The following is a 13,855-nucleotide window of genomic DNA, read 5'->3' as shown; positions in this document are numbered from 1 at the left end:
TGAGTAGATGGAAAAATGAATGAGAATTTCAGAACTTGGCCTAATGGGACTGTCTGGGTAACAATTACTCTTATGACAAAGTTTTCTGGAACAATGCCTGCAGAAGGAGATCTAACGCAATAGGATTCCATCATAAAATCCTGAATCAGAAAAGTACTTCTCATGAGTAGTGCAGGATTTCTCACTTTAGAGATAAGTATTTACAGTACCTATTAGTAAAAATATTATTCTTTCTTTGTTTACCTTCCATGCATAATTTTCCACTTAACGCAGCTGTTCCTTTAGTGAACATGGCTATGTAGGTATATCTTTATACCTTTTTTTTTCTTCAAAAGATCCTAGAATCCATAGTTTTGTAACAGAATTTATAATTAAAAGTGAGTATGATGTTTCAATTTTAATGTAAAATCTAGCATTGGGCTTTAAACTGCAAACATCAACACAAAAATATTATTCAATCATTTGTGCACGTAATAAAGAGCTGCCTTTTTTTTTTTTTTCCCCTCCTGCATTTACTCCAGAAATACTCTGAATTTACCTACTTTGGTTCTGTTTTGTCCTTGCTGAAAGCTGCCATTACATGAACTCTTAAAATTGCTGGAAGCAATGATGTAGAAAGTAGTTTGTACAAAGCAAATTTTAAAATCAAGCCTAATACATGTGATATGTGTGAAAAACTCAAGGCAGATTAAATCCTCTAAGTTTGACTAGATGTTTGAATAGTGAATATTTGCCATATAGGATTTATAAAATATTCCAGAAATAGCTTTAAAATAGTGTGACAAGCAGTAAAGCTTTTTGAGATGGAGGTAATTGAATAAAAGGGTAAAATAAGATAGAAAACAAAGGAAATGCCTTATAGAGGATGGCGGTTATCACTTGGAGAAGCATTTATATTTTGGACACCAAGGATTAAAGGAGAGATCCAATCAACCATATATAATAGAGAGTTAGTATCCAAATTTCTTGAGATGAAAAAGTGTAAGATATGAAGAGTGGATTTTTGTGAGGAAGGTAAGCAGAAGATTCATTTCTCCTCAAGCAGTAATGGATTCCAGTAGGTGAGTACATCCATGCAATCCTTGTGGAACTGCAAGTCATCAGATCTGAGAAGCTCAGTAGCTAGACTGGCTCCTGATGATCTGCAAAGTCACTTTAAATTCCTACATACTGAGCTCTTGGCAGAAGTATCCTCTGATAAAGAGCAGGCGGCAGGAAAACAGCTTGTCCTTCCATTATACCCGTTGCACTCGTTTTCTCTCTTCATTCTCCCAATACACAGACTAGAACACACTTCTCAGGTCTTACACACTGAGTAACGTCTCACCTCGGAAGAATTTTTGCATCACTTTATGGTAGGTTCTTTGACTGTCTCCCGCTTAACACCAACCTAAGCTAGTCATCTAGATTTCTTCTGTAGTCACTGAAAGGAGACTGGCACTTCATGTAATCGGGTATGTTCAGTATAAAGAAAACATTAAATACTTTCCAGTCTCTGTCTAGCCACATGTGAGGAGAGAGATGTGTCTACTTCTCTAAGACATTATTTGATAGAATAGAAAGACAAATTGCCCTTTGAAACAGTTTCACTCTTCCGATTGATTATAGGGATAACTTAAAGGACTGGATTAATTGCCTTCTTGATGGCAAATTTAATCTTGTGTAGTTCAACAAAGGAAAATGTAGAGTTTTACAGCTGGGGAAGAATAGCCCCATGCAGAATACAAGCTTGGGGAGAGCTTGAGAGTCTCAATGGACACCAAAGTGATCATGAGCCAGCAAGGCACCCTGGCAGCGAAGAACAACAGCTTCTTGGTCTGTGTTAAGCAGAATATCAACAGCAAGTGTGGGGAGGTGATCCTTCCTCTCTGCTCTGGACTGCTGAGACACATCAGGAGTGTTCAGGCTCCCCAGTACAGGAGAGACATGGACTTACTGGGGAAAGTCCAGCAAAGGGCCACAAAGATTGTTAAGAGCTTGGAGCATCTGTCATATGCGGAAAGTCTGAGAGAGGTTTGGAGTATTTTAGCTGAGAAAGAAAAAGCTCAGGTGGTTCTTACCCATGTGTTTAAGTACTTGATTGGAGGGTGTGAAGGAGAGCCAGTCAGACTCTTCTTAGTTGTGTCCAGTAAAAGGACAAGAGACAACATGCACAAATAGAAATGCAGGAAATTCCACTTATACATAAGAATAAACTTTTTTTTTTTTTTTTTTTGAGTATAGTCAGACACTGCAACAGGTTGCCCAGGTTTGCACTGGAACATGTTGTGACATCTCCATCCTTCAAGATAGTCACAACTCAACTAGATGCAGTTGAGTTGATACAGACCTTGGCAATGTGCTATAGCTGAAGTTTTTTCTGAGTAGAGGTTTTTGGATTGGAAGAGTTTTGGACATCCACACCAACATCAGCCATTCTGCAAGTCTGTAATTCTCCTGTGCTGTGGTGAAGTCTATGCAAAAAGAGGAGGAGGATGAGCACAGGGGTACATTTTTAAACTGACATTGGACATTTGCATTTGGAATAATTTCTCTAACCACAGACATCAAAAATGTAGCCATAAAAGTCTAATATATCCACTCTGTTCTCTACCTGTAATTTACACAGAGAAATGGGCACTTAGCAATGTGCTGACCTATCTCAGATGATTATCTGAAAATAAGAAAATAAGACAGATGACTCTTTGGGGGAGCTTTTTTTTTTATATTTTTTTTTCTTTTTTTTTCTTTTTCCTGTGTGACTCTAATGCAAGTTCAGTGTCCAGCTTGTTCTAAGGTATTTAAAAGTCATATATCAAAAAAACAACTGTAGGTCAAGAAAAACATTCAGTTTGTAATTTTCTAATACATCTTTGTAATACTTCTTTTTTGTGTGTGTGTGTATAAAAAAATATGTAAGATATGTCCTAATCCAGTATGCAAAATATTAAAAAATAAAATAAAATGGAACAACTGAAAGGCAATGACTGTTGGTCTGAGAATTGTTCATGAAGTGTATCTAAAATCATAATGAATCACATCCTCCTAATTTAATCAGACATAAAAAGGTGGAGTAATTGTGAGCATATTCCCTCCCCTACTCACCCCCCCAAAAAAAGAAGGTGGTGTATATATTATGAAAATGTAAATCATGAATATTATGAATATTATGATTATTATGAAGATCTGTATTTGTATGTGAAACTGGGTTGTTGAATATATGAACATTGTAACTGCACGTACTGTGGTACACTAGAGCGAAAAAGAGACAAAGAGGAGCCATGAGATGGTAGAATCCCCTGAAGGGATACTCTCTGATCCATCGGCACATACTGAAGCCCTTTCAGAGGGTGCCAGACCTCTGGAGAGGAATGCTGGAGGAGGAGCTCAGCCATAGTTTGAAAAGGTTCAGAGCACGTTTATTGCTGTTTAGCTCAGTTCTGCTAACCTTGGCTGCCCTCTCCAGTATTCCTGTGGCTCTTTACCTGCAAGGGTTGATTCTTCTTACATCTGCATACTCATGTGATCAGTCACAGCCTGAAGAGTATTTGATATTTTCTTTATGCAGAAAAAGACTGATTAAATGAATCATCAGTATAATTCCACTAAATTCAATACTACTTGTGTTTAGCCCATTCAACTTTGTAGTCATCAATGGAGATGTAAGATCTAAAAACAACTAAACAATAGCCACTGGTTTCAGAGGATTTAGGTACCATCTCCATTTTATGCTCTGTTGCTACACAGCAAACAGAAGGGACTCTTTTTACTAATGACATCCAGCACAAATGTTGTGCTGACATCAGGGTCGATATCCAAAAAGCGTAAATAGAAAATTGATGTTAATGTTGAGCATCATTAGAAATGAAAGCATATAGGAAAAACAAAACAAAACAAAACAAAACAGTTTTTCAAACAGAAAATAACACTGGGTGCTTTAAAGCATCCAGTAGATGACTATAAGCAAAAGAGAAAAACAAACGGATTGAGAAAATCATTCAAAAGTTGCGTTGCATTCTACCACATTCTACAAGATCAGTAATTTGAAAAGAGAGGCAAGCGTTGCATAATTTTTGTTGTATTTTGCTCCCACTTTCAGTTACAATGAAGTTAATGCCCTTATTTTAGTGTAACCACTTTGAAACAGCAAGTAAATAATGACTTCACTGTTTCTCAAGCTAATTTTTTAGTTGTATTTCCTTTTCCTGTGGAACAGTTTCTTTAAATCATCACTTCACTCTTCAGATTAACCTCAATCAGCTCTTCAGGTTAACCACAACGGTTAATGCAAGCCTATGTGTATACACATAATGCCAGCCTATGTGTATACAGCTGATGTATATATGAGCACATTTATATATATGCAAACTGTATCATGCAATTGTTGTTGTTGTTGTTGTTGTTATTATTATTTTGTTGGTTGTGTATCAGCCCAGAGAACAAATTTGTGAATAGAGAGGGAGGGATGTGTAATGGCATTTCCTACAAAATTTCACATCACCAATTGCTGTGATTTACCTGACCTGCCTATACAAAACTCACTCTCTAGCTACATGTATATGATGTATATTACAGCAAAAGGGAAAGACTAAGTTAAGAGTAAAGGAAATGGCATTATTTAATATGCTTTTAATGTATCTGCTCAGACAAAATCCTGAACTTCATTTAGAAAATACAGTAAGAGATATGTTAATACAGATTTTATTCCATTAAAAACTTGTGTATTATAAGAAATTGTAGGAAACATTATAATTCCCCCCTCCCCTCCTTCTTGGATAAGACCTATTTCTGAGCTGTTCCCATTCAGAGAACAAGTTGCTGCTTTTGGCTTTGTTCCCAGAGTACTGCATACTTGGTGGTGTGTGAGGCATTGCCTCTTGGGGAAAAGGCAGGAGGGGGGTTGAATCACAGCATTTAATTCTTAATGATTGTTCTGCATGGTCAAGAGGACACAGAGCAGGCAATGCTCTTTATTCATTACTTACTGTTACAGCTATTGGCAGCCAGCCCTTTTAATTTAGTTATCAATACTCAATGCCTTTAATCTTTTACTTTAAAGCCAGTCCAAAATAAGTACTAGCCAATGAGCATCTGCTAAACAGAAATATTGGAGGATAAATATGATTTAAGGTAGCGCTGTTAAGGGCCTATCAATGTGAGTTCTGAGTAAGAGTTATTTGGTATTCTCTTGACAAATCTTGTTTCTTTATCAGAATAGTTGTTTCTCTGACAAAATATCTGACAGCTAATTACATCTCAGATTACTGTATACTGTATAATTCCTTTCTTTTCTTGGGAGTTCTACTATTGCAAGCTGATACTATTCCTCTTCTTCATCACTTGTCCATGATAACTACAGCACTAAATTCTTTGGAATATTTAAGTGATTTAAGAAGTAAAGATTGAAGCATTTATTCCTAATCCCTTTTGTTCTGTGAAGAACCCCTTCCAGTTTGCCAATATATTTGTGAGAATGCAGTTCCTTTATCTAAAATAATACTCCAAATAAAGTGGCTTCATAAGACAAATTAATAATCCTTTTTTTTTTTTTTTTTTTCTCTCTCCAGTGATTTACCTGCTAGATTTTAAAATGTATTGTTATGGAAGTTCACTTGGTTAACAATGAATCCAAAGCTTGGTTTGCTTGTAGAACAGGTATGCTGCAGAAGAACCTTTAACTAATTGTTCACTATCTATGCAGAGAAGAAAGATGTGCATGAATTAATTCAAATTGCTGCTCTCATCCTGGTCCTCTGCAAGGACATGTAGGGCATAACTCAGCTGACCTACTCTAAGTGTTCATTTTGAAGTGAGTTAGCTTTGTGGATCCCTTCATCAAACAGACCAAAGCTTCACTTCAGTTGTCCAGGCTAAAGTGAAAGGCTTCACTTTAGACATTTAACACTGTTAGAAATGCCCAAGGTATCTGTGCCTAGCTCCCAGCCTCTTCTTCAAAAGGGTGTCCCTGAAGTCCTCTGTCCTATCTGACAGTCCCATTAGGTCGTTTCAGATACTATAAAGCATTTTAAGTGGAATGGCAATAGATACCTATGTTTAGAGAACTGACTGAAACTCCAGGTTTTTACTGACTAGAGATCTCATATCTAATTCACATGTAGGTTATTCACATACCTAAGTATGGTGTCTCTATCTGTAAGCCAAATCTTGTTCATCTCAATGTCTATAGTTGAATGAGAAGAATCTCATCACCAGGTGAGGTGATATTTTGTTATCCAAACTAAAATACCCAGTAGGTAATGAGCAGAACAAGGGACTTTTTGAGCAGAAGGATTTACCACCTGGCTTAATTTTTGTAGTCTTTCTTTTCTTTGATTGCTGTTTGCAATTAAATGGTCTTTTGCTATTATCATTATGTTTATTACAGATACTATGTTTTGTTCTCTTTGTTGCTTATTTTGTAATTACAATAAACTAAATGCTATAAGGATGAGGTCAAATATGACAGCTGTGCTGATTTAGTAGTATAATCTCTCATAATCGGGGGTATAATTGCTCTCACATTGTCCCCTCTTTGTTCTTGTCAAAATCTTAACTTCATATTGAATGGATTTCTCTAATAGTTAATGCCATGTCTTTTGAAGCAATTCCAATAACATTATTGCAAGACCATTTTCTCTGACTTCTACCAGTATATTTATTTATTTATGCATTTATTTTCTGATAATTGATTTCTTTTCCCCATACTGAGCTCAGTACTGTCAGTTTGGAGCTCTAAAGAACTTAAGAGCATCTTCACTCAACATTTGCTATAATCAGAAAAACAGTATCAACCACACCAAAGAGAAGTTTAGGGATTCTCATTAAAATGCATGCACTTTTTAAAGCTTTTAAAACATATCTTTACATTCCTCCAGGACATCTCTGATTGCAAACTGAAGAAGAAAACACAACACCAGTTTACTCCTAGATCACATTTGCAAAGTTGTCTCTGAAGCACAAAGATTAGGCAATGAAAACATAGTGCTAGAAAATATGATTGTTCTCTCACTAAAGAACATTTTCTAATTTCCATGGTTCAATTGAATAGTTGATTTTATTTTTTTTAAATTATTTTTTTTGGTTGTTATTGTGTTTGATCTACCTGGAGAATTCAGGCCATTAGCAGTGGCTCCAGCATCTCTGGGAGTACTTTAGCCATGAATTGAATCTTATGCCCTGTTTCACACACTGCTGCTCTCCCACAGTGTAGTTGTTCTGTCCCAGCTGCCTAACTGATGATCAAGGACTCATTTCAAGGAAACACTTGTTTAAAATCTGGTATAAAATGTCATTTAAGCACATGCTCACAGATGTATTCTTCAATTCAATAAAATATATCTTCATATTTAACATGTTTAAACAGACTTCCTGTGGCTCAGAATAAGGATGCAACAGATGCATCAGATGCAACTTTGAGGGATAAAAAAAAAATACTGGTGACTGTAGGTAGACAGGAAAATTAACAAATTAATTCTGTTGATGTCCATGGGCTTTTCCATTTCACTCATGCTTTTCCTGGTATTTATACCTTTTTCCTACATTCTTCTTTCAGATGTCACCATTATCTAATATGACCTCCAGCAGAACTCTGACAGACTGTCATTAGTTGTTAGTCCCTCTTTGGGGTGTGTGTTTGTTAGGGGGAGAAGCTATCTAGGCCTGTGATTGTCACCAGACAATCCTTTGTCAGGAAACATTCTTTGTTTGTATGATGTGCTTCTCAGATAGGGGGTTTGTTCTTGGTGGTGATTTTTTTCATTCACTGTGTTTGAGCTTTAAATTTCTTTTCCATGAATGTTTGTGTAGCTTCTTAATGACTGTCAGTAGTGAGGAAAAAATAAAACAAAACTTGTCATTTTACTGTCAAAACAGGACAGCAAAAATATATTCCTAAGTAACTTCCCTACTATTTATCGGAGTTGGGACAATCCTGGATGCCTTTTTAAGAACCATACTGGCAACAACAATTTTAAACTGAAGATCTGCACTGAATTTTCCCTTTAAATAATTTTTCAACTCTTTCTTATTACTCTTCTTAGAGAACAAAAATGTACAACTGGGCTAAAACTTTCTCACACATTCAGCTTTTATGTCATTCCTGCTTATGTGTGAATCTTCTGCAGCAGAAAATAACAAGAAAGAATGATAGCAAACATAAGAGAATTTGAAAGGAACTATTTTTTAAAGATTCATGAACATTTTTCTAGGAAAATTAAATTGGTTTGGATGTTTTTTAAAAGCATCCATTAAACAAAAAGCATTTTGTTCACTATAAAGTGTGATGGGGTTGTGACCTGTCAGCTTCAGTCTCTCTCACCTTGGTTGCTCTGATTGAAAGAACTTGGTGTGCATAATGCTGCAGCCAATGATGCTTTGGGAATCTCAGCACTACCACAGAGAGAGCTTGTAAATAACAGCTTCAGATGCTGACTTTTATTACAAGCAGAAATCAGTACGCATTCTGTGGCTCGGCATGCAGTTCAGCGTGGCTTGACCGCCCTCTAGGTAGGGGTTGACTTCTTCCCATTTACAGAAAGAAGAATTCATTCACTCACAGTCCCAGGAACTCTGGTCAATAGGTCTTGATCAAACTATCATAATTTCTCCTTCACAAATGACTTCTTTCCCATCTGTGAAAGGCTCCATCATTACAGTGTCCTATTCAAATATGTCTGCTTTAAACAGCAGCCTCTTTTTTAATGTACTTCCAGCAGTTGTTACTGTAAAGGTAAGTATGAGAAATTAAATCAGATAGAACTTTCATTAGCAGCAACAAGAATCAGTATCATCTGAAACATTTAGTATTTATATGCTTGTTCACTGCGTCAGGTTTCCCCAAGTCAATTTTTAGAACTAAAATAATCTCCCTGCGGCTCTATCTAGCCAGCATTATAACTGTACCCATTTTAAAATTAAGCTCCCATATCGTCTGCATGTATATGAAGTAGGTGATATTACACAAAAAGCACTGTATTAAATTAGCTTGATAAAAAAAAAATATATATATATTTAAGAGCTTAACAAGCTTGCAAGAAAAATAATGATCTTGATAAACATTAGAATGGCTCACTTGCAAGCCTTTTTGTTTGGTAGTGTTTTCCTTCTTGCATTTTCAAAGGAATGATGAAATACCCAGGGTAAATAAATAAAGCCTATTATAATATCCCAGTAGAAGGGAAAAGTTTAGTTTAATTCCACTAACAAGTTTAGAAAGTCTGGAATTATTAGATTTGCTGTGAATTAAAATACACATTACCTATTAAAAATGTGAGAGATTCTGTTAAGCATGTTAAGATCTGATAAGGTACATAAATACATACATAGCTATTTAAGAAACATTTGTCCAAACATTCTGGCTATAATGCTGATTATGAAATGTTGAGCTGTACTGTGGATATAATCTTGTCTGGATGCTATAGTTGGTGATTAGATAGCACAGTGGTGGTTATGTAAGTGACTCAAAGTAATGGGCTCCTAAGACGTGAAGAAAATTTCAGGTTGCACCAGAGGAGGTTTATTATGAACATTAGGAAAAAATTCTTCATGAAATCCCAAATTTATTCATGGTCAAAAATTTGAATGGACTGCCCAGGAAAGTGGTGGAGACCCCATTCCTGAACGTATTTAAGAGATGTTTGGATGTGGCACAAAGGGATGTGGTTTAGTGGTGGGACCCACCTCAGTAAATCAGTCTGATGGTTACATTTGATCTTGAAAGTCTTTTCCAATCTAGATGATTCTATGATTCTATGCTTCTTCCACAAGTGTTAGAAAGAGCTAAGCAAAACAGAAATTATAATGAAATTTGAGATGTCAGTGACAATTAGCTGTTATGAATATTCATTTCATATTCATTCTGAATAGTGCCATTTTTCACTATCTTTAATGACTGAATAGAGTTTCAAGAAATAGAGATATAACTAATAGTCGTGATAATTAACATGGTCTTTTCTGAGTGTTGTAGCACTTGTCAAATGCCACGTGGGCTAGAGCAATGACTAGAAACTTAATTTTCGAACATGGCTAGTTCAATGTGTTTAGCAGGACCATTTGACATTCTCGCAGAATTGCTAATTTACAGGAAGATAAAAATCTGCTTGCAAGTATTTTCAGTCATGCTGCAGTCTCATTACAGAGGCTGAGGTGCAACGCTGAAAGTACACAAGTGTAAATCAGGACTCCAAATGACGGGTGAAAAGAAATCAAGCAATATTGAAACACTGTCTCCAAAGAACAGTGACCTCCAATTAATTCTGGGAAATGCATTTCACTGTCCTGCTTTCAGACTTGCATATGCTTAAATCTTATTGAACGCTGAATATGTGCTTAAAAGCTATGTGTTTAAAAGTCTTTTTTTTTTTTTTTTTTTTTTTTTTTTTTTTACCAGTCAGGGTGGAAGCATCTGTGATAGTGAATTTTGGATACTTCATAGTATTAATATAAATTCTGTTAGTATTCTCTACAAAGGTTGTGGTATAATCTCCCAGTGTGGTGTTATAAACTCCCCAGCACAAGAAGGATGGAGATCTGCTAGATTGAGTCCAGAGAAGGGCCACAAAGGTGATCAGAAGGCTGGAGCACTTCTCCTATAAAGAAAGTCTGAGAGAGATGAGTATATTGAAGAGAAGACTCTGGGGAGACCTCACTGCAGCTTTTCAGTACTTAAAGGGGGCTTATAAAAGAGATGGAGAACACATTTTCATTTGGGCAGATAATGGTAGAACAAGGGAGAATGGTTATAAACTAAAAGAGGGGAGATTTAGTTAAGATGTTGGGAGGAAATTCTTCACTCAGAGGGTGATAAGGCTCTGTCGCAGGTTGCCCAGAGAAGCTGTGGATGCCCCATCCCTGGATGTGTTCAAGGCCAGGCTGGATGGGACTTTGGGCAACCTGATCTAGTGGGAGGTGTCCCTGCCCAAGGCAGGGTGGCTGGAGTTAGATGATCTTCAAGGTCCCATCCCAAACCATTCTGTGATTCTGTGAATGTTGTGCTAAAAAGTACTGGTGTGCACTCATACTGAAGAAATGCATTGAGTCTTTCTTTTGTAAACAATACGTGAAGCTACAAAGTCCATAAACAATAATGGGGTCTTCCCTGAGTCCTACAGAATGTTTTGAAAATAAAGTCATGGTTTCAAAAGAAAAATTAGGTAACTGAAAAGCAAAGCCATCAGAGAAAGAACATTATAAAAACTTTCATTTTAGATTACAGAAATATGCAAAAGAGCAGAACATTTGTTAAATTAAATCTAGAGGACCTCCTTTGTGTAAGTATATTTTGAAAGTAAGACAAATGTATTACCTCTACTGCATCTCACTGATACTTCTCTTTTATATGGGGCCCTGCTTAATCTAGTATGTGAGGGAATTAGAAAGAAAACAGCTTTGAAATTACTTTGATACTACATGGCTAGTAAAAAAATGATAAGGCATATATGTTAGTTGATTATGCCCATAGTCTCTATTATTTAAAATTCAGACTTTTTTTTTTCAGACTATTTTATACTTTATTCCAGAACATGGGTTTTCATTGTCTGAGAGAGAGGAAAAAATATTAAAAAAAAATAAATAAAAAAAAATATTAAAGCAATTGTGATAACATTCTTGCTTTGCAGTGTGGAAAGCTAAAAAAGAAAAGTACACTAAAAAAAAAAAAAGAGAGAAAGAAACTTCATGTGGTTGTGAGGGAAGACTGTGTAAAGCCTCACTGATGCTGCTCTGGGCATCCCATGAGACTGCAGGGTTGCCCTGGAGCATTCACAAAAGTGACTCTTAACAATGTAGGGGCATCAGAATAGCTTACCTTGCCTAGCTAATAGGAGAGTGGTGGGGGGAATAAGGCTGCACATGCAAACTCCTACCAGTGTGTGCCTCAGGAAAATTGCGTTCAGCAGAGCTGCTAAATATGCTATCTGAGCAAAAGAATGAGATCCCTCAGATTGTGACCAGGCTTCTTCCCCGATGAACCAGCAAGGTTGATTTGCTTTTAAACTTGGCTTTTTTAAGTAGTGGAGACATTCTACAAAATACAAGTTGTAGAAAATAGCCTTGGATTGCATGGTTGTAAGGTAATTGAATTTTAATTAAATGGAAGAGTGAACAGAGGCCTGTAATGAAGAGTATCAGTTTCAAATAGGCAAGCTACAGTAGACAAAAGTAATTAGTTACTCATATAAGCAACAGAGAGCTCAGATTAACATTTTACTTGAATGTGAAAGAGGCCTAGAAGTCCTTTGTCTTGCAGGTCCAAAAATGTTCTTGAACTGATATCCTGAGCAGAGCGATGGAAAATATAACAGAAAGACTCAAAACAACATAAATGACCAATAGAAATGAGACATTAGGAGTAAATAGAGAAAGTGCAAAAGATGTAAAGCCTTAAACCCTGTAGAATAAAATAAGAGCTTCCAGAAGTCAAACTGAAGTGAAACACATATGGAACATTAGACTGAATATATGCCAATTGATCATGCAAATACAAAACTGAAGATGGAAAAAGAACAAGAAAAAAGAAAATAGAAAAAAAAAAAAAGGTTGCTAAGCACATTGGAAATAGTACAACTGTTGTCCCCAAACTAAATGTTTTTTGTTTTCAGTAAGTAATATTGAACACTAATGGTAGTATGGCTCCAAGTTTCCATGTCCTACATTGAAAGCTTTACGTATTTAAATTTAGAAGTGAAGTTAAAGTGGATGGTACACTCTACATCTTTATTAGAAACACTGTTGGCAAATCATTTCAACAGCATACTGGGAGACAGTAAGCAATGAAATTGAAAAAGCCTAATGTTTAGAATCATAGAATCATTTAGGTTGTAAAAGAACTTTAACATCATCAAGTACACAGTTAACTTAGCACTGCCAAGTCTACCACTAAACCATGACCCTAAGCATCACACTGAAATGTGTTATGAATACCTCATAGAATCATAGAATATCCCAAGTTGGAAGGGACCCATAAGGATCATCGAGTCCAACACCTGGCACTGCACAAGTCTTCCCAAGAGTTTAGACTATGTGACTAAGTGTACAGTCCTCAGGGATGGTGACTCAACTAGTTCCTTGAGCAGCCTGTTCCAATGATCACACCTCTCTCAGTGATTTTTTTTTTTTTTCCTAATATCCAATCTAAAGCTACCCTGGCACAACCTGAGCCCATTTTGTCTTGTCCTATCACTTGGTGCCTGGGAGAAGAGGCTGATCACCACTCCACTACAACCTCCTTTGAGATAGTTGTAGAGAGCAATAAAGCCTCCCTTGAGCCTCCTTTTCTCCAGGAACAGCAGTTCCCTCAAGTGTTCCTCTTAAGACTTGTGCTATAGACCCTTTGCCAACTTTGTTGCCCTTCTCTGGAGATGCCCCAGCACCTCAATGTCCTTCTTGCGGTGAGGAGCCCAAAACTGAACACAGTATTTGAGGTGTGGCTTCACCACAGCCAAGTACAGGGGTACAATTACTTCCTTTGTCTTTCTGGCTGCACTATTTCTGATACAAACCAGAATGTTTGCCATCAGTTACAAATAAAAATTTTACAACCTCATAGTCACAATAGTCACAATTCAGCACTGTTTCCATCCTTGGTTATGTGGTTTAAACTACTTAGTGAATCTTCTTTATATTTATCTATTTTTAAATGTGATGATAACTTCTATTTCCCAATTTGCTACTTTTATTTTCCCAATGCTAAAACAAATATTATTTTAATCTAGCTTACCTGACCAAAAGCCTTGGCAACAACACTTGTCTTTTATTTGTTTTCTCCTTTAACTCAAACTTAATAGCCTTATAATAAGTTTCCTCCAACTCCTCAGGAGTATATTCTGTTCATATGCTTAATTTTGTTTTTAACTCTGTTGCCTCTGTGTTGGACCTTCCA

General features: G+C 36.4%; 1 protein-coding gene across 5 annotated transcripts in view; it reads left to right on the top strand.

The window, feature by feature from the left end:
• Window positions 1–13,855, top strand: part of TAFA5 (TAFA chemokine like family member 5) — a 437,226-nt gene that overhangs the window by 387,476 nt on the left and 35,895 nt on the right. The window lies entirely within an intron of this gene.

The sequence above is a fragment of the Anas acuta genome, chromosome 1, assembly GCF_963932015.1.
Source record: "Anas acuta chromosome 1, bAnaAcu1.1, whole genome shotgun sequence".
Classification (NCBI taxonomy): Eukaryota; Metazoa; Chordata; class Aves; order Anseriformes; family Anatidae; genus Anas; species Anas acuta.
The sequence above is the reverse complement of the archived record's forward strand: the minus strand, read 5'-3'. Positions and strand labels throughout refer to the sequence as shown.